Here is a 25,675-nt window from a genome sequence, read left to right on the forward strand (position 1 = left end):
ACCTCCCTCCCTGGAAGCAGACTTGGGACTCTCCTAAGAAAAATAAAGCAAGACAAGAGGCACAGAGAAGTTCTGGGACAGGCTCAGACTCGCCCAGCAAGTCCAAATGGGAAAAAAAAAAACTCAGTCCTGGGAATCCACAGCCCTCTCGTTTCCCCTAGAAGAGCCTGAGCAATGGGTATTTGGAGCCAGACAGGAAATTCAGAATAAAGCCCGTTTGGAGACCCAATTAAAGTGGACTTGGGGATACAATGGGCACATGCGGGCAGCTGTTTTTTTAATGACCTAGCTAGATCCTGGTTGGACGGGGGTAGCTCAGTCTAGAACCAGGCTCAGAAACTCAGGTGCATGTAATGGGGCACCCACCAGCATCTCCTTTCCACCTCCAACCCTAACATTGGGGTGAGGGGGAGGGAGGCCTTGGTAAACTCCTCTCCATGGGATCTAGAGACCCAGGAAATGAACGTCCCAACTGACAGATGGTCACAAGCCCTGCTGCAGGTGCAGCAGGACAAGGCTGCTGGCCTCTGTGGCCCTCCTTTCCTCATTAGACAAACAAGAAAGATTCCTACAACCTACTCCCTGGTACACGCAGGTACCAATGAAAATCTCTGGGGACCTTGAGAGTCAATGCTTGAGGTCCAGGTGGCCTGCCCTGGGGACTCTTCAGACAGACCCTATGTGCATGAACTGAGGGCCATCCCACAATGCAACCCATGCCAGGCAGTCTCTACCACTGTCCTGCCCTGGCTCTTCTTCACCTGGGCTCCAATCCTCTCAGGAGAGCCAGTCAGCACTCGTCCCTGCCCTTCCAGACATACATGCCCAAGATTCCCCAGATTTCATCCTTTAAGGGCCTTACAGACAGCGGCCACAGCCTCCTCTTCTCCTTCTCCTTTGCAACCCTGGGGAAGGCACTTAGAGCCAGAGGGGACTAAACACCTTCCTCAGCAGTCACCTCTCTTTATCCTGCACTAATGTCCTCTGCAATGTCCTCCCCGAGGACCCTGTCTAAGTCAGATAAGCAGAGCAGTCTCTCAGCAAGAAATTGCCTCTTGGTGGAACTGTTTACTCTTTACTGGGGTCTTACTGCCACATACCCCACCCCACCGACTGTCTGCTCCCCTGCCGCAGTCTGGCTGGGCACAAAATCACGAGCCACTCAAGCAGGAACAAAGTTTATTTTTTGAAACTGCCGCCAATGTCCGGTACGCGCCCGGGAAGATTTTTTCCACCCACGCGGCCTCCTCCCGGACCCTCAGAGAGAGCTCCTCCCCCGGAACTCCCTCCTACTGTACTTCCCCAACCAATGGGAACTCTCCAGGAGTCCCGTAGCCGGCCTAGGTGAACAGCAGGAGTCCAATATCCATATGAATGCAAATCTTAACATAATCATATCATCTCAATGGCTAGCTGGCGTCACCTTTAGACTAAAAATGCCATGCATCATATACTTGGCTCTTAGCATCTCCCCCCTTCTGTTTAAGTAACAAGCAATCTGGCTAGGGACCGTGCCTGTTAGGTTTGTCCAATTCAACATATGGTTCTTACCCGTCATCGGAAAACTGACTTTTAGGCGTCAGCCTCCTGTCTTAGGTTGATACCACTGCAATTAGATCATACCCGTCACTGACTACCGGTCCAGCATATAGCCATACTTGTGGATAGGCCTATGTACCAGTGGGGGGGTGAGGTTCTTTGCCTCACCTCTGTTGGCCCCCAAATTTGGCCCTTGGTGTCGGTGGGGGGGGTGAGGTTCTTTACCTCACCTCTGTTGGCCCCCAAAATTAGACCATCACTAGTAGAAGGGAGGAGGATACAGAAATGTCATGACACCAAGTCAATTAATGGCTCCTAGGAAAAATTACATCACTGGTGACACATCAGCAAAGATACGCTAGCACTACCATAATTCGCTGCATCAACAAATAGATCACAAAGCATACAAGTGATACATAGTCCAGGCAAATTCTGTAAGCAGTTCAAAGCAGAGGAATCTATCAATATGTCCATATCCTCCCAAAATAAAGCATACAAGTGATACATAGTCCAGGCAAGTTCTGTAAGCAGTTCAAAGCAGAGGAATCTATCAATATGTCCATATCCTTCCAAAATAAATCGACTCATTGATTGAGCATTACTTGTTGAGTTATAAATCATTGATGTATCAGTTTACACGGTTTGTTGTGATAACTCTCGAAGAAGTTGTAGTTTGGTTTTATCTTTGTCTTCACCGGCACTGGGATGAAAATAGGAATTTTGACAATGATGCTAAAAAAAAATATGTAACATTTCAACAGGTACTAAGAGAACAATATTTAGAACAATTTACATTATCCTGAACAGAATTATTAAATATAATGAAAAGGAAAGGTGAAAGTAAACAAACAGATCTGTTAACCTTCTATTTGTTCATATATTAAAACAATCCTCAACAGCTGTTTACCCAAATTAAATTAAACTATTAAAATCACGTGAATAATAATAAACAAAAATTTTTTGGATCCATGTGCATGAGCGCCCCTCATATGTGATACATGGACATACACACATACAGACATACAACACAAAACAGAAGTGTGCACACGTAATATATAACACATAAGACAATAGTAAAGGCCTTGTAGCTTTACCTAGGTGAAATCTCCATTGCAATGTTCAAAAACTCCACAGTCAAAATATAAAACTGATCAGAAAAAACATTAACCTAGGTCTGTATGAGCTCAAAAATAAAATAGAACTTTATGATGTGGGAAAAAGCAATAATAAAATAGATATTGAAAAAAACATCCTGGTTAATCACTGTCACAGATGTAAGAATAGCCAAGCTGGAGATCTGGATATCAGCTGTTATGGATTTGAGTGGAATCATCTTCCTTTTGGTCTGTAGGAGCTGTTTTAGTTAGTCTTTCTGGAATCCAAATCGGCTGCTGTTCTTCCTGTGGAAAAACACAAACAGAGCCCCGACTCCAGACTATCACTGGGTCAGGACCTTTCCATTGTCCTGTTAGAATATCTTTCCAAAGTACCTTAGGCTTATGTACATTTTTTGGATACAAATGTCTTTCCGCAGCACTAAGCCCTGATGAATCCAAATTTAAAAAGTTTAGAGTAAAAAGGGTTATTTTAAGTTTATCTTTGGGGGATATATACCCCTTTCCAATTCCCTCCTTTTGTTTCAATAAGTACATTTTAATAGTTTGATGAGCTCTTTCAACTATGCCTTGTCCTTGTGGATTGTATGGAATTCCTGTTATGTGAGTAATGCCAAATGATGAGCAAAATTGTTTAAAAGAGGTGGACGTATAACCAGGACCATTATCGGTTTTTAACTGTTTTGGAACGCCCACAGTGGCAAAATTTTGTAAGCAATGAGCTATAACATCTTTAGTTTTTTCTCCAGCATGAAGGGAGCCCATCAGAAATCCGGAAGAAGTATCAACTGTAACATGTAAATATTTTAATTTTCCAAATTCTGGCAAGTGTGTGACGTCCATCTGCCAAATATGGTTAGGTATCAGTCCTCTAGGATTGACTCCAAGATTAACTTGTGGTAAAAATGTCACACAATTTTGACATTGTTTTATTATATGTCGGGCTTGTTCTTTAGTTATTTTAAAACGATTTTGTAAAGTATTAGCATTGACATGGAACCTTTTATGAAAATTTATAGCTTCTTCTATTGTGGAGAAAATATGTATGTCATGTGTAGTTTTATCTGCTAACTCATTGCCCAAACTAAGGGCTCCAGGCAATCCTGTATGTGCCCTGATATGTCCTATAAAGAATGGATCTTTTCTGTCCCAGATTAGACTTTGTATAGTAGAAAACAAAGAGAAAACAGTAGAAGAAGGGGAAATCCTACCAGCATCTTCAAGGGATACTATAGCATTAACTACATACTGACTATCAGAAAATAAATTAAATACAGAATTTTTAAACATCATAAAAGCTTGTAATACTGCATTAAGCTCTACCTTTTGAGCTGATTGTTTGGGTACTAAAAATGTAAAAGTTTGATCAGGGGTAACTACTGCTGCTGTACCATTATTTGACCCATCAGTGAAAATATTTGGAGCATTCATGATAGGTGTTTTTCTTGTCATTTTAGGAAAAACTACAGGATGTTTAGACCAAAAAGACAACAAAGGATTAGATGGTAAATGATTATCTAATGTAACATTAGATTTACACATGATTATTGCCCAAGTATTTAACTCATTAGCTAACTCATCAATTTGATCCATAGTATATGGAGTAATAATTTTATTGGGAGAAATTCCAAACACTCCCTTCGCTGCTTTTATTCCTTTGAGTATTAATTGTCCTACAGCCTCAGGATACCTAGTAAGAATAGTATTAGGAGAATAAGATAAATGTATCCACAATAATGGACCTTCTTGCCAGAATACTCCTGTAGGTATATTTTTTGTTGGTAGTACAATAAATAATAAAGGCAAACTTATATCAATTCTATCCAAATGCATATTTTCCATATATGTTTCAATAATTTTTAATGCCTTTCTTGCTTTAGGAGTTAACATGCGGGGTGAATTTGGATCTGATGGACCTTTTAGAATATCAAATAAAGGTCCCAACTCTCCTGTTGGTATACCTAGATAAGGCCTTATCCAATTTATGTCTCCCAATAACTTTTGAAAGTCGTTAAGTGATTTGAGTTGATCTACTCGTATTTGAATTTTTGGTGGACGGACCATGGTTGAGGATAATAGAACTCCTAAATAATTAATTGGAAAATTTAATTGTACTTTATCTATTGCTATCTCTAGATTATAATTTTTTAATAAGTTTGTAAGTGTGGCATAACATTCTAGCAATGTGTTTTTATCTTTATGTGCCAATAACACATCATCCATATAGTGAAATATTTGTAGTTCAGGATTTTGATTTCTAAGTGGCTGGATTGCTTTGTTAACATAAATTTGACACATAGTTGGACTATTAGCCATCCCTTGAGGGAGTACTTTCCATTCATATCTCTGATCAGGACCTTCATGATTTAGTGCAGGGATAGTAAATGCAAAATGTGGACTATCCTCGGGATGAATTGGAATTGAAAAAAAACAATCTTTAATATCTATAGCTAAAACATACCAGGTTTTTGGTAAAGCAGACAATTGGGGAATCCCTGATTGAGCAGGTCCCATAATAACCATCTCATTATTAATGGCTCTTAAATCTTGTAATAATCTCCATTTACCAGATTTCTTTTTAATGACAAAAATGGGAGTATTATGGGGAGATATGGAAGGTTGTATATGTCCCTCCTCTAATTGTTGTTTGACCAGGTCATGGGCTATTTGTATCTTTTCTTTAGTCAGGGGCCACTGAGGAACCCACACTGGTCTTTCTGATTTCCAAGTAATTTTGATTGTCTCAGTGGCCCTTTCTGAAAACCCAATCCATGTCTATTTGTTTTTTGATCTATTTGAATTGGTGCTGTCATACCTTGTTCTTGTTCTCTTAATCTTTCTTCTTTCCTAAAGCCTTGTCTAGCCCTAGTAGTGGGCGCATTAGGATTGATGTTATTTGTTAATGTCAAACCTAATTGATCTAGGACATCTCGTCCCCATAAATTTATAGGAAGATGATCCAATACATAGGGCTGTATAGTTCCTTCACATCCTTCAGGATCCTTCCAATCTAATACCATTGCACTTCTATGGGGATTAGTTGCCACTCCTAGGCCTCGAAGCGTTTGAGTGGCTTGTTGTAATGGCCAGTGTTTTGGCCATTCTTGACGAGATATTATGCTAAGGTCTGCACCTGTATCAAGTAGCCCATTAAAGTCATGTCCTTGAATATTTAGTTTTAGCATTGGGCGAGAATCTAGATTTAAAGACAGCATAGCCCAATCTACACCTGTGGAGCCTAATCCCCTGGAACCTCTTTCTACAGTACGACTGGAAAATTTATCATGTAGGCTGGGTATTATTAATAACTGTGCTATTCTATCTCCTGGTGAAATTACTGATATACCTCTTGGAGAACTAGCTATAATTTTTATTTCACCTTCATAATCGGGATCAATTACCCCAGGACTTATCATAAGTCCTTTTAGTGTTGAAGAACTGCGTCCCAATAATAAGCCTACTGTTCCTTGGGGAAGAGGTCCTTTTACTCCTGTGGGAATGATTTGAACTCCCATCTCTGGAGTTAGTACTGCTCTGGCAGAGGCGCAGATGTCCAACCCTGCGCTCCCTCTAGTTTGTCTGATGAGGGATTTAATGGATAATGCGTCCTGGGCACTACCTTGATGGTGTTGCTGGGTTCCTCCACTGCCCCGTATATTTGTGGTTTTGGGCCCCGGAGCATTGGACCCTCCAGTCCGTTTTCTGGCAATGGAGCCTGATGTCTTTCTCCATGATATCGTGGGTAAACACTTGGTCCTTGTCTGTGTTTTGATAACGGAATACCTTCTATGGTGGTTTGAGAACGGCATTCATTAGCCCAATGTTTCCCTCTACGGCATCGTGGGCAAATACCCGGTATTCTATTCCTTTGATACCTAGCTTTGTTAAACCCTCCTCCTATGGGGCAACTCCTTTTAAAATGTCCTGTTTGATCACAATTATAGCATGTTTTTGGCCTGGCATCTAAAGCCTGTTGTACTGCTGCTAAGACTTGCCCTTGTTCATTAATGTCTCTACATAATTTAATATATGTGTTTAAATCTTCATGTTTCCATGGTCTGATGACCTCTCTGCAGCAACGATTTGCTTGGTCATAAGCCAGTTGTTTTATAAATGGCATTGCCTGTTCTGTATCTCCAAATACTCTAGATGCTGTCTGAATAAGCCTATCTACAAATTCAGCGTAAGGTTCATTAGCTCCTTGTATTACCTTAGATAATTGTCCTTGTAAATCTCCATGCCCCTGTAAAGTTTTCCATGCCCTAACTGCGTCTGCAGCAATTTGTGCGTATACGCCAGGATCATATTCAATTTGTTGCCGTTGACCCTCATAAGGTCCTTTTCCTAATAACATCTCTAGATTTCTTTGAGGGTAACCGGCTGTTGCATTTTGCCTAGCTGTCTCCATGCAAAATTCCTCATTGGCAACCTTCCATAACAAATATTGTCCTCCATTTAGCACAGATCGACACATGTTAGCCCAATCTGCTGGCGTCATGTCTAAGTTGGTAATGGATTCGACCATGCTCACAGTGAAGGGTGCTTGCGGCCTGTAGGTTGTTACAGCCTCCTTTAATTGCTTCACTTTTTTGAAATCTAAAGCACGGTGAATTCGTTGCCCTCCTGCCTGCTCAAGTACAGGGCATGCTAATCTTTGGGGTCCTGCCTCAGGATTCCGTCCATCAACTACGGGAGTTGAGGGCCGCTCAGCTGTAGATGGAGCTGTTGGTTGAATTACGCCCTCTGGTGACAGAACGGGGTTAGTAGCAGCCTCCTGTTGTAATTCCCCGCCTGATGGTTGTTTTTCCTCTAAGCTTTCTTTCTTCAAATCTTCCTCTGTCTGACTAGCTTGAGAGACCTTCTCTTTCGCTTGACCTAACATGTTTTCTACCATAGTCTGGACCTCTAACAATTTACTTAACAGTCTTTCGGTTTGTTTTTTACTAGTTTCTAATCTACTATAAAGGTAACACAACCCAATAAGATAGCATAAAACAAAACTGAAACAGAATGAAACAAAAACCGAACAAAGAATAGTTGTATCAATTTTCTCTTTCTCAGGGCCGAATAACTTCAAACCTTGAGCCAACCAATTTTCCCAGTTTGCCTGAGAAAATTCTAGGGATAGGCAGCTTGAAACAAAAACAAGATAAATCAAAACGAGAACACATTGTTTTTTGAAATGGTCACCCATTTTGTTGCCTTCCCTCAGGGGCGAGCAATTTTACTCACCTCCAAGCTTCAGGCGTTCCCCGTACGGGCCACCAGTTGCCACAGTCTGGCTGGGCACAAAATCACGAGCCACTCAAGCAGGAACAAAGTTTATTTTTTGAAACTGCCGCCAATGTCCGGTACGCGCCCGGGAAGATTTTTTCCACCCACGCGGCCTCCTCCCGGACCCTCAGAGAGAGCTCCTCCCCCGGAACTCCCTCCTACTGTACTTCCCCAACCAATGGGAACTCTCCAGGAGTCCCATAGCCGGCCTAGGTGAACAGCAGGAGTCCAATATCCATATGAATGCAAATCTTAACATAATCATATCATCTCAATGGCTAGCTGGCGTCACCTTTAGACTAAAAATGCCATGCATCATATACTTGGCTCTTAGCACTCCCCCAAGGTAGAGAGACCCCACAAAAGCAAAAGGCCTGGCCCGGACTCAGAATATCCTTCAGAGGAAGGAGCCTGTGAATGAATTTGAAATGGCAAACCCAGAATGACTACGATCTGCCTGCTAACCTATCTTTAATTTCTTGGACATGTGCAAATGCACTCAGAACGGCCCCCATGCCCAGATGCCCAGGCCATCCATGCATGCCTGGACACCCTACAGGGAGGACACGGTTCTGGAGTCAGAGAGGCCTATATTCGGATCCTATCTGGTCCTAGCTGTGCCTTAGTTTCCTCATCTGAAAAACGGGGATAATCATGGCCTTACTCATAGATACTGTGAAGCGCATGTTAAGGAATGAATGAAGTGAGTGCGCAGAACAGTCCCTAGGACCTGGAAAGTGCATTTATTTTTATTGCCATACATTCGGAGGGTCCAGGCTGCACTCCATGCCTCCTTTAACTCCTCCCCAAATCTGAGGGCCAATCATTGCTCAGAGACCCCAGGGCGCCCCCAAGGCGAACATCTGGCCAGCGGGGGGGTGTCAGCCCACCAACCGGTGCCCAGCTGAGGGTGAGATGCCCTTTGGTAGGTGCCCCTCAGCGCAGGGCCTGGGACTCCACAGTTTTGGGGGCGCCAGACTCTGAGGAGCAGGCGGCCCCGCGGCACGGAACAAGCCAGCCCCACCAGGGCAGTGCGAGCGAGCGAGCCAGTGACGCAGCCTGCGCCTTCCCAGCCAGACACCTGCCACTGCCGCTTTGTGCCCAAACCTGGCCCTGAGTTATTGCAGCCTTGGAGTCCACCCGGGCGGGGGGCGGCCCGATGCGTTCCCAGGACAGCAGCCTCAAAGAGGTCCTGGGCTGCCCCCCGAGAGCTGGGCAGACAAGGGCCCAGTAGGAGCAGCATTCCCAAGCACCAGCTGGGGTCACCCAGGTGGAGGGGCGGGAAGAGCCCCCAGGCTCCCTCCCCTGCCTTACCCAACTCTGTCTCATCGCCACCGCCCTCCCCCCAACTTCTACCCAACTGCCTACCCCACCCCACCCCAGCTCTGCACCCTCTCCCACCCTCGCCCGCTTCCCCTCCCCCGCGGCTTCTCCATCCCCCTCCTCCTACCCCACTTCCCACCCGCTCACTCTTCCTGCTCTTCTCTCAGGACCCAAACCCTACAGGGCCACTCTGCAGACAGGCGCCAGGAGGCTTTAAGGGGCCTCAGCTATCCCGTCCTGGAAATCTCTGTTGTCCCCAACACTGAGGCGCAGCCCCACACACACCACCAGCCTCAGGTCACAGCCTGGCTTGGAAAAGGGTTGGATTCTGGGCCGGGCCTCTCCGGAAATGGTCTGAGGAGCCTCCTGGACTCATTCCCCCATCTGTCAGATGGGGGGTGTGGGGAATGTGAGTCCAGTGCCAGGCGCTGGGGACATGGCGTGGGCACACAAGTATGGTGCTTGGCCAGGTGGTGTGCACAGCAGGCAGGCCCAGGGAGGAGTCATCCTTCTCCTTTCATGGTGAGAGTTACAACGAGATAGGTCTAGGGCAGAGAAATGGGCCAAGCCACTGAGGTTCCTAGGACAAGATTGGAACCCTGAAGCACCCATGCCTTCAACAATCCTGTTTAACTGACTCAACACAAGGGGAAGACTCTCTCTGGTTTCTGGACTGCACCAGGGAAACCAAAAGGGTACTGAGTTGGTAGCAGGTGCTCCCAGAATGTGAGGACAAGATTCAGAGAGCCCTCTCTCCAGACTTTCCCAAAATCCCCCAGCCCCTTCCAGGCCCTCCGAATCATCAACTGCAAAGACTTTTGGGTCCATAAATCCCCTCATGAACCCCCCTGTCATTTGAGCTCAAGTGTCACCTCCAGGATGGCCTTAACCAGAAAGCCTCCCACACCATTCCCTGCCTATTCCAGGATTGGCTTTTCAGGATGAATGGACCCATATACTTGTAGATGGGCCACTCAATTTTACTAGAATACACTTCTGTCTTCTCACCTGTGGAGCTTCAACACCTTGAGCATACCTGGCATATAATAGGTGCTCAGTAAACACTTGGGCTGAATGAATGAACAAATGAAGAGCCAGTAAATAATGTCAACTCTAAAAGCCTTGAAACCCAAACTGTGTCCAAGATAAGAGGACTCCACAAAGAGTAATCTAATAAGTTTGGAAATTACAAACTACTAAAAATATCTGAGTCCTACATTAGCATTTTAAAGGCTCAGAGAAGACCTAAAGGTTTAAAAAACTTTTTAATTGTTTATTCCAGTGTTTGCCAAATGCATTTGGCCATAGAAAATACTTTTTAACCACCCTCACGACCACAGCTTTATAAATGGTCAACTGATTCTTAGAAGAAAGAACTTGCTTCTTTGTTTTTATAGGACTGAGTCTAGCACAGTGCTCCACACACGGAAGATGCTCCAATTATTTTAATGAATGCTTATAAAGTAAATTCACCCATGTGCATTCTCCCCGGGGTGAAAACCTATGAGCCTAGGAGTTCAAACTTTTGGTACAAACTGTACCCAAAGTAACACAGCCCCTGTACTGAGATTCTGAACCAGGCAAGTAATGATGAAAGTCCTTTCCCTCAGCTGCAGACACACAAGGCCATTCATATACATTCATTCACATTGACTTATGCACACATGTACAGATGCATGTGTGAGCACACATGAGCACACCAGCACAAATACACTCACATACAAGTACACATAGCCACAAGCACATGGACTCATGCACACGCAGACACATGGGCAACCCATTCTGGGGTATACGCCTTCCCTCCCACACAACCAGCTTCACTGTGCCTGGCCGAGGAGGCTCCTGAGATGGGCAGCAGTCCTCTGGGGGGTGAGAGGATGGACATGAGGAGGGATGCACAATCTGGCATCACCAAGAAGGCTAGGTGTCACCCAGCAGGTGACAGATTAAAAGTTTGTTGTTTCCTGCCTATTATCTCCAGCGCTGCATTTTGAGTATAGATATAGATGAGAGGGAATGGGAGAGTCGGCAGTGGGATCCCACCAGAAGAAATAACTAACCCTCCTCTGTATGGCTACTCAACCTACAGCTCTCTCTCCCTTAAGATTTCTTTCTATGTTTTGAACTATGGGTTGAGCCCAGGGATGCTTAACCACTGAGCCATATCCCTAGCACTTTTATTTTTTTGTTCTGACACAGGGTCTTGTTGAGTTGCTTAGGACCTCAATAAGTTGCGGAGGCTGGCTTTGATCTTGCAATCCTCCTGCTTCAGCCTCCTGAATCACTGAGATTATAAGCCTGCACCACCACTGCTCCATGGAGTTGTCCTCACACTTCCCCCGGGAGGGAGGAAAATAAACTAAGACTCAGCAGTAACACAGCAAGTGTGTGTGGGAGCAGGGTTGGGAGCCCATACCCATCTGCTCAGAATTGCCCGACACTCCAGAAGTTTAGGGGTCTCCAGGCTGTCTCCAAAGTGGGTCCTAGCCTGGGTCAGTGGCTGCAGCAAGCTCCCACAGCACATCTTGCCCCTCTCTTAGGCAGAGTTCTGCCTCAAGGTCACTGTATAACCTTGGACACTTGACTTGCATCTCTCTGGGCAAGTCTGACCATCCATATGAGAAGAATGCTCAGCTGAGGATTCTCCAAGATCCATTGTTGCTCATGCAAAAGAAAGCCTGAGGCCCCACCTAAGTGTCAATTAGTGCCAATATTAAATGAGACCCTGCCTGTAAAGAACACAGGCCGGCATCTGTACCAAGAGGGCTCTTCTGATGTTAGCTGCTCCTTGTGGTCTGATTTCACCCTTCAGGGTCAAAACAAAATGCCTTTCCGTATGCTTTGCCTGATTTCCCCTATCAAAAAGAATCTGCCCCAACTGCCCCAACCCCCCAGCCCTAAGCCTGGACCTCAATGCTGGACTGCCCTGTCTGGTCTGGGGATTGAGGCCTCATACCCTTCCAGTCTATGGGCTCCCTGAAAACATGGCTTCCTCTTGGTTCTCAAGCATCTTCCTGGGAGTCCAGGCTAAGATCAGCTGGTAAGATGCTCTGGATTTAGATGGAAGAATGGATGTATGCAAGGGAGGTGGGGGAAAGACTGAAGGACTCACCAAAGGAAAGAGATGCCTACTGGGTGCAGCCTGCCCTACACCCAGTGCAGCCAAGCTGCCCAGAGAAGAAATGAAACCAAAGTGGTCAACTTTGCTAATAATAATAAAAGAAGTACAAACAAAAACAATGTGCAATGTCTTGCTTGCCTGATGGGCAAAAAGCAAAAAGGGTGTGGGGGATGACAGAAACAAAGAGAAGAAAGAAAACCTCCTAGGTGGGCAAGGGTTCAGAGGAATGTGCCATGCACCTGGGCCCTGTTGTTGAAGAGTTCCCCGGCACAGCCTTTGCACAAGGTGACTCAGAAAGATCTACCAAATTGCTGGGCACAGTGGCGCAAGCCTGTAATCCCGGCAGCTCAGAAGACTAAGAAAGGAGGATCACAAATTTAAAGCCAGTCTCAGCAACTCAAGGCACTAAGCAACTCAATGAGACCCTGTCTCCAAACACAATATCAAATAGGGCTGGGGATATGGCTCAGTGGCCAGGTACCCCCTGAGTTCAATCCATAGTACAAAAAAAAGTATCAAATTTTTGGAGTGATACACTTAGACCCAATAATTCCACTTCTAGGAGTCCAGCCTAAGAAATACTCAAACAAGAACACAAAAATGGATACCTGAGGATGCTCACTGCAACACTGTCACTAACAGTAAAACAGTAGAAAGCAACTGTATGTCCACTGCTAGATGACTGTAAGTTCTAGAGGGCTGAGAATGTAGCTCAGTGGTCCAGTTCTTGCCTAGGGTACTGAAGGTCCTGGGTCTGATCCCCAACTCCATTAAAACAATCAATAATTCTGGTGCATCCTCTCCATAGAGCCCCTCTGGCTGTAATGTGGAGATGTGTGATGCACACGTGCTGCTAACTCTTTCACCAACAATCCTTAACCCTGGCTGCACATTCAAGTTTCCCAGAATTTTTCAAAGTTTTCAAAGAAACACTGACCTGGAACCCCTCCTCAAAGACTCCAGATGCTGGGCCCAGGTCAAGTTATTTATTTATTTATTTATTTTTGAGTGCCTACAATTATCTTAATTGTGCAACCAAAACTGAAATCTCTGCTACGTGAAAATATGAAATGAGAGTCAGTGTAGCCAGGGAGTAGGAGGCACCATCTGTGTTTAAACTGACACACACAGGTGTACACACCCAGGTCTAGTGTAAAGGTACCACTGTAAAGGCTCTGGGTAAGGGGGCACCCAGGATGCTAGTGCTCTGGGAAAAGAGCGGGACTGTTCTTTAAGATGTCAATCCCCCCCCCCCCCAGATTGGAAAATGGACAGCCCTAAAGGCAGAACTCCATGGATGGACAAATGGGTGGGAAGGAGTGCTCCCCCTGGGTGTCTTTATTCATGGCTGTCTCATACAAACCAGAGGTGGGCCTCTGCTGTCCTTCACAGCCACAGAGTAGTTATAAATAAAGGTGGTGGTGACTGCTCAGGCTCTGGACCTAGATAAGGCCTGCCCCCAAATCCCAGCTCTGCTACTTCTAGCAGTATGACCTTGGGCAAGGGACTTCTGTGCCTCAGTCTGCACACCTGTGAAACGGAGATAAGTAAATCAGAAAGCTGCTGTGAGAATCTCATGGAGGAACAGGGGACAAGAGTAAGACAGAGCCCCATGGTGCCCAAAGAGCCAGGTCCTGACTGTCCCTCCATGTGTCCTCCACAGGGATCAGGGCTGGTGACTCTGGATGGATATGTGTCTGGCCTGGTCACCACTGGATTATAGCAGCACCCAGATGACCAGCAATGCTTTGCAGAACACCTGGAGCCAAAGAGCCTGGGACACCCCCAGCTGGGACCAAAGATGCCCATCACCACCAACTCTCCCTCTCAGACACCTGGAAACATCACCGTCAAGCCTCAAGCCTCTCCTAATCTGTTGCTCACCCTAAACCTTATAAAGGGCTAGAAAGAACCCAGCTGCCCTGCAGCAGATGCCCTAGAGCAGTCAACTCAGATGTATCCACTGTGGCCCCAGCACTTGGAAAAGAAACTTTTTTGGGGGGTGTACTTGGGATTAAACTCAGGGGCACTCAACCTCTGAGTCACATCCCCAGCCCCATTTTATATTTTATTTAGAGACAGGGCCTCACTGAGTTGTTTAGTGCTGCGCCATTGCTGAGGCTGGCTTTGAACTTGCAATCCTCCCACCTCAGCCTCCCGAGTTGCTGAGATTACAGGCCTGCACTACCGCACCCAGCTTAGCCTGCATTATTTTAAAACCCAAGTTTTGTGTGTTTGCCACTTCTTGTGTTCCAGGAATTAAAATCCTATAGCACATAAGACATGCAGCTGATCCAACTGGTTCCATCCCATTTCGAGATAGGAAAACTAAGACTGAAAGAGGACACTGTGTCTCCCCAGATCATGGAACACATTGCCTGCAACCCACACCCATCCCCCACAAGAAAAACAAAGCATTTTGTGCCTCACCTTGGAGATAGGGTTGTTCGTTGTTTTTTTTTTTACAGAACTGGGGATTAATGAATGCAGAGGTGCTTTTCCACCTAGCTACATCCCCAGCCCTTTTTATTTTTTTTATTTTTAGATAGGATCTGGCTAAATTGTTAAGGGCATCACTAAAATGCCAAGGCTTGCCTCAAATTTGCAATCCTCCTGCCTCAGACTCCTGAGATAACTTGCTGGGATCATAAGCATGCACCACTCTGCCAGCTCAGAGTGAGCCTTGGTTTTTTACTCTGGGAAGCAGGTTTCCCTGAAAGCACTGCCCATTTCCTCCCTCCTGCTTCCTTCTCCCGACCCTACCCCTCACTCTTAGTGCTAATCCTGGGGCAAACCCTCCCTGAAAGATGAGGAGGGTCCTGAAGGCCACTCAATGGTAGCTGAACTGCCCAGCACTGGCCAGCACCAAGCCAGTTAAGGATGTCCTGTCTGACCCCTGAATCTCTGTGGCAGGATGAATATAAGCAGCAGGATGGGAATTTATTGAGTCAAGCATTCTGTTTTATTTCAAATTAATATAAAAATCTCATATTGCTTTTATCATTTTTAAAAGACTATTTTTCAAGCCTAGGACCATACAGGGCAAAGGCCCCCTGTGAGCAGCAACTACCGTCTCACCACATGGAGCACCTGAGAAGGAAGAGGATGGCAAAAGCCACCCCTAGCTCTGGGGCATGAGGGCTGGCAGCCTCACCTCCTGAGCAGGAAAAAAGGCGGAGGGAGACCAGGAGGGTAGAAGAGACGAGAGAGAGTAACACCCACTGGAGCCCAAGTCCTGCCTGGGAGCTCACCCACTTGCTATTTCTCTTAGAAATTCATTAGCCACAACTTGATCATTCATTCACTTACTCGCTTGCTAACCAGTTCATTCCCTCAACAGTTTACACCTTCACTCATTCAGTTCAGAAGTCCTTTTATTTTTAAACACAGTAGTCCAGAATCCCAGCTTGGGTCCTCATGTGTGATGGAGCATGAGGTCCTGGAGGCCCCCCCAGGCTGCCTTGTGCCAGGCAAGGTGCTCTCCCATGAGGAAGGCAGGACCAGCCTGACCAGCTCTCCACAGGGTTGCTTTGGGGACTGGGAACCTGAGTGGTTCTCTGTGGCCCCAACAGGTGGAACGAGTACCCACACACCTAAATTGTGGGAGCCAGATTGCAGATGGATGTGTGAAATTAAAGATGCATGGATGTGGCACAGAGAGAGAAAGAGAGCTCCCTGAGAACAGCAGTGTGCAGGTCCAGGCACACACACACACACACACACACACACACACACACACACACACACGTCTGAATGAAGGAACTCCAGGGTCCCTTTTCCGTGGTTTTCAGGATTTTGAGAGATTCAAAGGCAAAAACAGTAAAGGCCTGAATCTTCCCAATATACATGCCCAGGGCCCTGGCTGACCACTGTCCCTCTGGGGGGAACAGGGCATCTGCAGACACTCTTTTGGGACACCAAGAACAGGTGTACTGCTCGCGAATCCCCAGAGAACCCAGCGCTCTCTGCAGCCTCCACCTCAGGTGATGGGAAACTGTCCCTTTTTTCCATCTTCCAGCCACCAGCCTGCCAGCCTGCTCTCCTCCCTTGTCCTCTCCCTGGGGAGTCCCTGGAGCTGGTGATTATCTCCCATCTCCCCAAATTCAAACCTACAGCCACATGGGGGCTAAGGACAAAACCAAACCTCTTGTTCAGGAAGCAGAAACACACTGTATACTGCTGGTGTTCCATAGTCCCACCTCACCCAGTCCAAGGGGCACAGCTCCTCGCCTGCCACCCCCCACCCCACCTCACCCCCGCTATCTCCAGGAACGCCCTGCTCCCTGACCAGTCCCAGATGGCCATCACTCTGCTTTCAGGCAGGTAAAATTTGGTGCAACAGGAGTTAGGTGAACAGTATGTTTTATTTAATTAGGATCAACAGAATAGATAAACCTCACAGCAGGACAGGGAATGACAACACTGCACAAAATAATTCATGCCCAGGTGGCGAAAGGGCAAATCTCAATTACAGGCAAATCAGGGAAGGAAAAAGTTCCCCAGCACTTTGGAGGAGGCAGAGAGGAGACTACATGCTGAGGCAAAGCCCAGAACTACAGGCCCAACATGGGGCTTCAAGGACACCACAAATCAAGGCAGCCAGGTGGCCGTCCTGTAACAGCTGCTCCTCCCTTCTCCCCATCACAGACAAACCTGCCCCAAGTGCACTGGGCTGGGTGAGCCAATGCTGCCTGGGCACTGGCAGGCAAGTGCGGGAGCCACTCGAGATCTGGCCTATGAGGGTCACTAGGGGAGCTCACACCCAGCCAGGCTTAGTCTCCAGAAGAATGGCACCCCCCAAAGAGAGGGCAAATGTTCTAATCCTGGGAATGGTCACCAGATCACTAGAAAGTTCATGTCCTTGTCCCTGGCACCCTAGTCCCACTGGCCCTGATGGGGCTAGGCTCCTGCTCTCTCTTAGTGGCAGGCAGACCTGACTCACCTCTCACTCTGGACTAAGAAAAAGAACTGTGAGCTTTTGAGACCCCACATCATCTTCTGAGCCAGTTTTTTCACATCTGCCCTGGAAGACTGAAGTTTGAACTGATGGCCTTCCCCCAACCATCACTAAATACTACTTAAAAATGGTTAAGATGTAAATTTTATATTATGCATATTTTACCCCCATTTTTAAAAAAGGAGAGACACAGAGTTTTTAGAAAAGGAGAGACACAGAGTTCTGAGCCCCTGCTTGGGTCAGCCAGGTGAGCAGAGGTCTCTGGGATCCAGGCCCAGGAATGCGTGACTTTAAGCAGCTTCACCATGCAACAGTGAAAGGACATGACAGTTGGGGACCCACATATCTGTAGGAAGCCACTCTCCCCCTGCCAGGGCTCCCCTTACCTATCCCAGCACAATGCTTTGAATTATCTCAGCAAATATGTCTCCAGCGACTGAACATCCTCAACAATGAACTCTCCAAGTTTCAGAGCTCAAACAAAAAGATTTTTATTGGTGCAGTCTCCCTCCCAAACAAACCCCCAAGTAGCACAAGGAGTGCCACCCAGGGCCCCTTCTCTCAGCTCCCAATCTCTGGCCTTAGGTGACATAGGCCGAGCAACCCCCATTATGGGGGAGAGGGAAATTTTGTTAGATTAGTGAGCACATCCACAGAGCCCCATTTTATATCCCAATTCAGAAGATGACATGAACATCTGCTTTCACTTCAAGACCTTAATTTTCAATTATTGGAGAAAAACAAAATTAGTTCTGACAAATTGTTGGCGAACACAGGCTCTTGTCTGGTGGTTCATAATAATAACTTCGGGGGCTCACCATTAGTGTCCTTGGACGGAGTTTCCTGATGGAGCCCATCATCTGCAGTCTGCGGTGGTGGCGGGCAGCACCAGCGTATCTCCTACACCCTGTTCTGTGGGGCAAGAGAGACGGTTCTGCGAGCCCCTCCTCCAGGTGACCGCCTCTTCCGTGACCAGGTTAGGGAACTCAGGACTTTCAGATGTTCTGGAGAAGGGAGGGATGGTGAAGATGGCAGGTAAATAAAAACACCCTCTGGAACCATTTTCAGCTTTAGACATGTCGAGGCTTCCTTCCATTCAGTAGCAGATTTCACACAGGGATGTAAATCCTTCCCAAGTCCAAGTTTGCCCAAAAAGGCAGATTGGAATCCCCTCAGAACAACATCTTATAACCCGATTTGTCATCTGCAGTGGGAGAATGGACTGCATGCTTCTCCTATGAGACCACTTCCATCCGTGACAAAAGGCCATTCAGGATCCTAAATCCCAAACTCAATGACTCTAGCTGAATGCTACATCTGTAATAATAATATTAATAATAATAATAATAATAATAATAATAATAATAATAATAATAATAATAAACTGTTTGCCAGGGTCCCATCTACCAGGGAACCTGGTTCAGCTCGAATTGCAGGCTCTAGGAAGTGGGAGGAGGAAAAATATTTAAAAAGCAAGCTCTGAATTTGCCAACCTTAGTGACCCCCAATCCAGAGAACAACCCACTTGATAAGAGATTATCAACACTATAATCTCGTTGGATGGGTTTTTTATGTATCTTGGCTGCTGTAGTCACTATATCAATAAAAAGCTACTGAGATGTGAATGAGCAGAAGAATTCAGAGATAATGATGTAGCGCTCTTTGAATTTGGATGGTCACAATTAAAACCAGAGTGTTTGCTTTGCACACATGTTCAGACTATGGGGAGGGGGCGTGGGGGGGTGCGGTTAGCACATGGAAGGGGAGGTAACCAGGGAGGGAGGCAGGTTCAAAAGGAAAAGGAGAAAACAAAGCAACAATAACAATACAAAATTATATCTTTAAGAAGACAGTGAAAGACACTGCTACATCCAAAGTCAACTGGGTAACTGAGCTCCAACATTGTGTAATTGACTTTGCAAGTAGAACAGCAGCAATGTAACAAAGAAAATGTCAGTGTTTTCACAGCACTAATCTATAACACTGGGAGGCCCTCCCACTGTCAGGCAGGGCTGACAATACAATAGCTTTCAAAGGGATATTACCATCATGCTTTTATTCCTGACATCAATCAAGACAAAGAGAACCCTTTTCACAAGACATTAAAAATCAAACCTTTGTACAAGAAGATAGGTAAAACAGCACTCTCCTTAAAGACAGCCATGCAGAGCAATCAGATAATTGGTGATCCTTGAAAGCAGTAAAATATTTTTATTTACTGAGTGTACAACCCCAGTCGCTGGCTGCCACCCCATCCTGGCAGGTACACTATGAATCCAAAGTTTCCATCTTTATCTCCCCCACTCACTTCACCCTGCCTGGCACCCACAGCAGGCTAAGGGAACTGACAGCCAGCACTGAAATATTCAAGTGGGATATATAACCAATACAGGCTTCACTAGTCCACTTTGAGTTCAAAACTACTCTGATTACAGACTAATATAACTACACACAAAACGCCCTTGCAAGCCAATGGGAATTTGCAGAAATTGACAAATTGGCCCAACCACACCTATTGAGGTTACCTATTATAACCAGGCACTAAGAGTTTCCAAGGTACTCTTGTCTTTTAATTACCCTAGACACTCACTCAGATAGGAAGAAACCCTGATATCTATACAAATATTTTCAAGACATAAAGATAATACTCTTTGCAAACATCAGTGTACCATGCATAGACAAGTTTGGACTTTACTTCAGCCAGGGTTCAGGAAAAGCAAGCACCTAAAGCCACCCACCCAACTTGCAACATGGATGGGGCCATCAGGAAACCTAGCCATCCACCACTAGATTACCTTGAAACAGTTAAGATGCCTGCATGCCATAAGTTAGTGACACTTCAGGAAAACTGCAGGTCCCAGAGCAGGAAGTAAGGGGGAACTAATGTTCAAGAGAGTTTATAATCTACACACTTTCTGAATCATTGATGTATCCAGCCACCAGCCTTCCAAAAGGTCCAAGATGATGGCCTTAACACCCAAAGGAGGTCACCCCCACTCAGGGCTTGACAGAGCTCCTGGTACAGGTAGCTCCAAGTCCTAGAATGTTGTGAAGGAGGAGAGGAAGAGAGAAAGACACTTTGCTGAAGAGCCCAGACAAAGTGTTTTGTCCCTCTGATATCCAACAGACCACATGCCAAAAGTTTGCAACCAAGTCGAGTCACCCTGAGACAAAGATGTTACTCTCGAAGCACCAGAGGCAGCAATGGTTGCTTTTACTTTTTCAGACAGAAGTAGACACTGTTGTGTCTTTTTAAACAGTGTTTGAACAGGCTCCCTTCATTTCATTGATAAAATGGAGAGAAATGTTAAAAGAAGAGGGAGCTGGTCCTAACACTGCCTTGAAAACACACTCTCCCACCACTGCTACCTAAATGAGTCTTTTCCAGAGCCAGGCAGCAAGTCTGCACGCTGGCCTCAGTGGTGAGTTCCTTTCGTTTACACATCCAAATGAACAGTTAAGATAAATCAATGCATCTAATTGCCAGACTATTAAATCCTACATCAGGGGAAGAATTCCACAGCCACCAGCTGAAGAGTTGGCTACTGACATAGCAATTATTACAACTTTGTATTAGATTGAACCATATCCCGAGCCTTCCGACTCCAAGATGCCTAGCTCCAGTTTCCTCCTTGCATGGTTCCCCCTCCTCCTCCTCTGTGAACACGCTGTAGCAGGCCACAACATTTGCCAGGGCTGGCGAGTTCTGTGGAATTACTTTATGACTGCTAAGTCACCAGCATTTTTCACCTTTCATTATTAATGCACACTTGGCACCTTATGGTTAAATGTTAGCAGGATTCTCCTGCCAGAGGCACATAGTTATCTTATTTTATTGCTTATTAAGTTTTAGCAAGGAAACAGGTGTAAGAATCTAAACAGCAATTATTAGACATAAAGAATGTTTTCTAGAAAGAAACAGGCCCTTCCAAAGCTAAGAATAGGTAACTTAATTGGGGGGGATTAATATTAGGATTAAATATCAGTTACCTCAATCCACATAGAAAGCTATGGAATGTACAAAGGATTTGTTTTGCCCTTCCCGCAAGATCATGTACATTTAGCCAAACAAATGTCAAAAATTTACACTTGTATGTGGTCTCAGATGAATCAAGAAACCTGTAACCTCAGAATGCCTCTATTTATTACATCTCAATTATTTCTATGGAAACACTAGCAATGGCAAGCTACACTGTTCCCAGATCCCTAGACTACCAAATTTATAAAATGGACTTTGGAGGAGCTCCAGGCTGGCAGAAGAAGACAAAGAAGGGGAGGGAAGGAGAGAAAAGTCACTGGGGGCAGTTTTGGATGTTGGGGTGGGGGTATGTGGACACAGCCTGAGTGCTAGTTAATATTAAGAACTGTAATTAACAGGCAGTTGCTAGATGGAGAAAAACTGACAGCAGTACAAATTATTCAAAAGTTTTTAAAAGGATGGGAAAAAAAGACGTATTCCTTTTCCAAAGAAAGAGAAGTTGTTGTGTGGATCTGAGGAAGCCAGCAGCAGCCAGCCATAGGGTAAAGGGAGACAGGGGTCCTTAACTTTGAGGGACAGAGGGAACTGCGAGGTAATCGTTACCAAACCGTCTGATATTATCAGCCGAAATAACATCAGTGAGCAAGATGGGAACAGCCTGGAGAATGAGGCCAAAATTATCAAAGGGAACAAATCATTGCAACTACCATGCTGCACCACCAGGACTCACAAAAGGGGAAAGGGGGTGTAGGAAAATAAGTCAGAAAATACGACTTTTGTAACATTCATGGATTTGTTAGGTTTTTTTTTTCTTTTTCTTTTTTATCTTTTCTTTTTTTTAACAAAATCACAAGGCCTTGGAAAACCAATGAGGCTGCTCACTCCCTGCCCTACCACCCCAGCCCCCTTCTCTATTTGTTGGGTATCCTCCCTCCAGTAAATCTGGGTTTTCCAAAGAAGGACAAACATCCTGGGGGGACAAATAATTCCCCACTCCAGAGGGAGGCTGTGTCCCCGAAGTGGGAAGTGAGCCCCCCTGAGGCCTGATTGATTTTCAAAGCAGCAATGCCTATGCTTTCAAATCACACTCTCTGAGCATCCATTCAAAATTGTTACATTTCTGTCTTTCCTTCCTGCTATGGGCTTTCATATTTCCAAGATCAATTATGAATTATGGTCAAGAGACTTCCACTGCAGAATGTTCGGAGCTGGGGAAGTCCACAATGCCACCACGTTAGCCCTGACACACAGCAGTGGAGGCAAAATAAAATAAATTAAAATGTAAAAGGCACCACTGTTCCTTAAGAAGAACCTTCAAGCATCTTTAAAGGTGAAGACCTTGCCATTTCAAACGCTTGGTACGGAGCTGTCCACACTTAAGAACACACTTTTGAATATTGCTTTCAAGAAGGGGAGCAGTTCTTGAAAAGCAATAAATCTCTCACCTGCTGTAATTCTTATCTATTCAAATTATATACTCTCTTAATTCCTCCCTTGATAAGTGGCCACATCTCCACCCTATGCACTCTAGTAAACTGAATAAAAGGCAAAATGGTGAGAGACAAAGGTTGTGGCTGCTTTTAGAAAATGTAAAGCTCCATGGGAAGAATCAGGGGGCTTCCGATGCCAAGGTTCTGCAGAGAGATTGTGTGGCTGGTACAACACTTCTCAAAATGCCTTCACTAGTCTTCTCCCACCTAGCTATCTTCCTTCCTCAATTTGCTTGAATTGTCAGCTACATATACACACATGTACATGTAGATTCATTTAAAATCATTTCAAGGCTCATTTCATGAAAGGCTAAAGACCAATTCTTGAGTCTTTCTCTGAGATCCACAGAGTGGTTTTAGAATTCAGTTCAAGCAACTCTGAAACACCCACCCATCTGTTCACTGCAAACTGTTCTACCTTTCCTTTCTGTGGCTTGCCTTCTAAAATAAGGCGATCTGAAGACACATTACCAGGTTATAGGTAAGCAAGCTTTGCATCTTTACCAAAAAAAAAAAAAAAAAAAAAAAAAATTCTGCAAGTTTAACCCAAAATCAACTGCCTGATTTAAAGAAAACTCTATTTGCATCCAGTAGTTCCAATTCCAATATCTTCTTCTTAAGTGGCTCTAGAAGGAGTGAGCAATGAGCCAGGAAAAGAGAAAAGAAATCAAATATTACTTAAAGCTCTGGGTGCCCTTCTATTCAGCAAAAGGACAAACATCGACCCTTCTTCCCTCTACTGTTCTGGGAGTCTCTCTTCTGGTTTCCTTCCCTTGGTACCCCCACCTCTGTGTGACAGAATAGGCTATTCCGAATTGGGATACAGAACAAGGAGCAGAAGTAAGACCAACTTTTCCCAAAGCGTAATAGAGGTGCAGTCCCACTGCTGAAAGTTGAACTGAGTGGTTTTCTTCTAAGATGACAGGGAGCATCTCTTCAGGCCGGCTGCCACTGGCTTTCCTGGGACTTTAGAAGGAGGGAGGTGGCTAGTGTATCACCCGTGTTGCCAGATTCAGTCTCAACCACTCCAGCCAAGAGCAAGGCTGGCAGGAAGAGAGAGGGGCCCCACCGCCTTCTAGTGCAGGCCTTCAGGAAATGAACTTTTCAGAGCAGAACTGGGCTGCGGCCAGAGGTCATCAAAGGAGTTGGGAGAGGACAAGGGCCTCAGGACTTAAAGGCTCCAGAGGCATATAGCCACTCTCATCCTGTTCCTCAGTCATCCCTCAGTGTGTCCAGGCGGCTAAGCACCCATCTGAGGGGCTGGAATTGGGACAAAGCAGCAGGCCAGGCCAGGAGAGGGCGGCCTGTTAGGGGAAAAGGGCAGGGGAGGGGCTCAACCCATGCACTGCCTCTCCCCAGGGCCTCTGCTCTCCAGGGGCCCCTGGAGCTGGGGACCTCTTGTAAATAGAAAGCAAAGCAAGGAGAAGGAGTGCCTGCATGTGCTGTGCATGTGCGTACCTATACATCCATATCTCATCACAAACATGCACACCCTGGGGACTCGGTGCAGGAAGCTGGCCAGGGTGTGGAAGGTGAGTGTGCCAGGGGTGGGGTACCCGGCACACTGCGTGGAGAGGCGCTCCTGACTGCTGCAGCGCTCCCTGGGGACCTGCGTCCCCTTGGCCTAGACAATGAACTCCAGGCAGAGGCTCCCTGCCGGGTTGGCCTCCGTGCAGCAGGCAGGAAGTGCACAGCTGAGCTGGGAGCATGGTCTGGGCTGGGGGGGAGGGGCACGGGGGGGCACGGGGGGGGGGGCACGGGGGGGGGCACGGGGGGGGCGGGGGGGGGCGGGGGGGGGCGGCTCCGGGTGGCCTGGGACCAGACTGCCGCACCTGAAGCACGCTCCCTCTGCTCTCCACATCCCTGGGCAACAAGGAGGGGGCTGGAGAAAGCCAGCGAGTCCCGGGGCCAGCAAGGGCGGCCTGGAAGCTGCCAGCCTCCTGGGCGCCCGTCCTCGCCGCCTCTTCCTTCCTTTCGCTGCCACCCAGATTCCGCAATCCCCGCCAAGTCAGCGGGGCCCCTTGATTGGCGACGGGGGCCTGGGGCCACAAGGAGGGAGCGACCAGGACCCCTTGTAGGCGACCCCAGGCCCGGGTCCCTGGCTAGAGGTGGCTCCAGGCCCGGAGAGGGTCCAGGCCGGTAGGGTGTCCATGGCGTGCCCCCTCCACCGCCTCCGCCTCCCGCTCCTGGCTTCCTCCTCCCCCTCCTCTTCCTCCTCCTCATCCTCTCCCCTCGCTCGCGCGGGTCCCCAGCTGCCCACCGTTCGCCAGTCCTTCCTCCCTCTCTCCTTCCCTCCCGCCTCCTCCGGGCCTCCCACACTCACCTTTCCCTGAGCGCGGCTTCCCCTGCTTCTGTCCCAGGCTTCTGGAGCTCCGTCGCCCTCCGCGGCCAGGGCCCCCAGCCGCCCTTCCCCGCTCTGGGTAGCCCTGAAGCCAGATTTAAAGTTAGGTAGTCAGTGTAGTTAGGTAATCAGGTCTAATATCGAGTGAAATCTAAAATGGAGGCCGTGCGGAGAATGACTCAGGGAAAACACAGGACAACTCCTGGAATGTTAATGAAGTCCCGAAAAGGCCCTAGGCCAAAGTCCACCTCAAAGAAATGTTAATGAACAGCCCCCAGCAAAAAGGTGCTGACTCAGAAGTCCTTCCTGACCAGATTACTTCTTTGGCCCACCTGTGTCCCACCCCTGGGCCTTCCAACCTACATTCCATCACGAAAACTATAAAAAGGGGAAACAACCGCACTTCCACGGATTCCACCTCTTGGGTCCCCTTCTTCCTCCGGGAGAAGTCTTTTCTGCTGTCCTTTAATAAACTTCTAATTTGTACTCTGACTTTGCCTCGGCGTGCTTCTTTGGTGTTATTGTTCAACACTGGG

General features: G+C 46.6%; 1 long non-coding RNA gene across 2 annotated transcripts in view; it reads right to left on the minus strand.

Moving 5' to 3' along the window:
• The window catches only part of LOC139701498 (uncharacterized), a 66,041-nt gene extending 40,601 nt beyond the window's left edge, over positions 1 to 25,440 (minus strand). For both annotated transcript variants that reach the window (XR_011704031.1, XR_011704030.1), the window contains exons 1-2: positions 25,122 to 25,440; positions 18,148 to 18,333 (exon numbers count right to left, since the gene is read on the minus strand). This is a non-coding gene — a long non-coding RNA (uncharacterized lncRNA). The remainder of the gene's footprint in view (positions 1 to 18,147; positions 18,334 to 25,121) is intronic.
• Positions 25,441 to 25,675: the final 235 nt, after the last annotated feature.

Source organism: Marmota flaviventris, chromosome 13, assembly GCF_047511675.1.
Source record: "Marmota flaviventris isolate mMarFla1 chromosome 13, mMarFla1.hap1, whole genome shotgun sequence".
Classification (NCBI taxonomy): Eukaryota; Metazoa; Chordata; class Mammalia; order Rodentia; family Sciuridae; genus Marmota; species Marmota flaviventris.